This window comes from Callospermophilus lateralis, chromosome 3 (assembly GCF_048772815.1).
Source record: "Callospermophilus lateralis isolate mCalLat2 chromosome 3, mCalLat2.hap1, whole genome shotgun sequence".
NCBI classification, from domain to species: Eukaryota; Metazoa; Chordata; class Mammalia; order Rodentia; family Sciuridae; genus Callospermophilus; species Callospermophilus lateralis.
Window position 1 is genome coordinate 115,281,387 of NC_135307.1, and position 3,413 is coordinate 115,284,799.

Consider the following 3,413-nt stretch of genomic DNA (forward strand, 5'->3'; position numbering starts at 1 on the left):
TGAGGAGAACACTTAGTGAAGAACGGTTTTACAGAAGTCTGGCAAGGAAGAATTTCAAAGGAGAGATCAAAATCTGAAAAGTCCAAGGAAAGGACATATAATGTGTTATTAAGAGATGCCCCTAGCTTTAGCAAAATATAGGTTATTGCTGGCCTAGGTGAGAGGGGCCCTGCAGGGTCCTGAGGCCTGAATGGGAAGTGGAGAAATGGAGATAAACCTTTTTTAAAATTTTTTTTCTAGTTGTAAATGGACACAATACCTTTGTTTATTTATTTTTATGTGGTGCTGACTGAGGCTTGAACCCAAAGCCTCATGCTTGCAAGGCAAGCATTCTACTACGGAGCCACAACCCCAGCCCCCAGTAGACAAACTTGAAAAAATTTTTTTTTTAGTTGTAGAAGGACACAATACCTTTATTTATTTTTATGTGGTGCTGAGGATCAAACCCAGTGCCTCACACATGCAAGGCAAGCATTCCTCAACTGAGATACAACCTCAGCCCCTGGAGATGAACTTTTGATTATTTCAGGCAACTTAAGTGAGGAAAACAGTTAAGGTTTTAATTTTATTAATTTAAAAAATGGGGGAGAAAATGGACTTGAGCCTAGATACAGCAGAGTACCCTGGCTTTACGGGTACATCTGTATATGGTGTTGGCGCATGAAAACATCTGGTGTGAAGTGGGGCAGCAGCCCATGGATGCCAGCTCTAGAAGGTAATTAGCTAGTTGAGCCTGGAGCTGTATTTTCAGAGTACAAATCCTGTTCTCAGGGTAATTGTGTAACCATAAACTAGTCACTCAACCTTCCTACATCTATTCCCTTATCTGTCAGATGAGGATAATATTGATACCTACCCTCATCAGTTGGAATGCGATGAGTTAACATCCACTGTTGTATTTTTCAGTACTAGGGATGTCTCAGAGTCTTGTGCTCTACCATTGAGCTGCACCCCCAGCCTCTAAACCACTATATGAAGTGCTTGACATGCAGACTCCTAAAAGTGACAAAGCACTTTCGTTCCCCTAGCTGGATCTCCACATACATTGCCATTTAGAATTCTGACTTACATGAGACTACATAAACATCAGCAGTTTTCTCTGAATTTCTATATTCAAAGATCCTGTTTCATAATAGATTATCCAGACACCTGGCCACAAGCTCTGTCTTATATACTCCAGAGGAGCAAGCAGAATAGAGAACCCCTTCCCACCCACACCTGCTGGCAGCAGCTCTGACTCCTCTCAAACACCCTTTTTTTTTTAAAGAGAGAGAATTTTTAATGTTTATTTTTTAGTTCTCGGCAGACACAACATCTTTGTTTGTATGTGGTGCTGAGGATTGAACCCGGACCGCATGCATGCCAGGCAAGCGCGCTACCGTTTGAGCCACATCCCCAGCCCATCAAACACCCCTTTTTAAAAATATTTACTTTTAGTTGTCAGTGAACTTTTATTTTTATTTATTTATTTATATGTGGTGCTAAGAATCGAACCCAGTTCCTCACACATGCCAGGCAAGCGCTCCATCACTGAACTATAACCCCAGACCTCACACACCCTTTTTTGAGTGACTTTCATAACCTCCCTTTCTAATTTGCTATAAAGTGATTCATAAAGAATTTACTAACAGTGAAGAAAAATCACACCTAAGTATCAGATACTCCAGAGAAAATGAGATTTAATTCTGGAAAGGAGTTATTTTGGGGGAAGGAAATAGGACTGAGAAGGGGGACATATGTAAGCTTCAACTTTTTACAAGTACAATCCAGAAACAAATAAGATTACTGAGATATGCTAGAGTTCAGTGGTTATACTGTATATTATTTGATCCTTTACACTTTTCTGTTTGAACCTTTTAAAATAATTTAAAAATAAGACTATTTACGGGCTTAAGGAAGATATAACATGGATGTGATTAGAGCTCAGTGATTACTGTAAAGAAAAGGCAAGTTCATTTACATTTTTTATTTAAAAAAAATCAGATTGAAAAACTAGAAACACATCCATGGACTGCTTCAAAAAGGATTTCTAAAAATCCTTCAAAAAGGATTTCTAGGTATGTTTATGTATGTCCTATATGTATGTACATATAAGTATACACATATATAGCATGTGTATATACAGAGTGAATAGTAATGAAGAAATTCAACAAGTACACATTTCATTAAAATTAGTTAATATGTATTTATTTACATGTTGTACTTATACTATATAATAGTATAGGAAAGGATACTAATTTTCAATCTTTCAAGGAAAGGATACTAATTTTCAACCTTTCAGAGTTTATTTATTGGTAAATGAAAAATACTGATTTATGTTAATAAACAAAGCACCTAATTTCTTGCTTATTTTCTTTTTTTCCAAATATCTTTACTTCATTAATTTATTTTTATGTGGTTCTGGGGATGGAACCCAGTGCCTCGCATGTGCTAGGCAAGTGCTCTACCGCTGAGTCAAAACCCCAGCCCATCTTGCTTATTTTCTTAGTGAAAAAAAATGACACATATTTGTCATGCCCTGTATTGATTAAGCTTATCAAAGCTATTAACAAAACTCTGGACGTTAAAAATGCTAGGAGTGTTGCCATAAGCATATGCCTGTACATCAATAAAACATAAATTCAGTCTAAACCCTTCATTTCACCCTTTCCCAGCATCATTTCAGCTTTCCTTTTATCCCTGCAGTCCTAGAAGTCTGGGGGCAATGACAGAGCATAACTAATGCTAAGGTGACACCCATGCTCCCTAAATCCTGATAGCCTATCCCTAAAGGAATCCACTGACATACCCCTGAAGACATCAGTAACACCACTCTGGATCAGAGTCCTGGAAGGGATAATATGTGGCACAAAGCCTCAACTCCTACCAAGGAGGGAGGGGTACAAATGGTCTCCACCTGCTCCCTTACTTTGTTCCTAGGCGCCCACTTTGCCTCCTTAATAGAGTCAGGAGAGCAGGGGATGGGTGAGGACTGTTCCCAGGATGACTGCAGCCAGAGAACCATCTGGGCACTTTCCTGCCCCCAGGTGGTACACAGAGAACACTAGCAAGCCCAAGTATTCTAGGCCTGTACAGATGGGACATTAAGTGCACAACCCAAGTGAGGAGAGGTGAGATGGGGAAACACTGATTTGTGTATTGAAGAGACTGGATGCTCTCTGTGGATCACTGATTCTGACCTGTGGAGAGTTCAAGATATAATGATGATCTTCTTCAGGTTAATGGACCAGAGACAATGGTGGAGGTGGGGGTACAGCATGCTCCTCCCCCCACTGATAGTCTTGACCAAATTTTTTTTAATGGTAAACATAACAATAAAGAAAATGTTTACAATCAGACTAAGAAAGCCCAGAACGTTTGTGCTGTAACTTGATATTTTTATGATTTTTTTCATTGACTTAAAACTGACAACA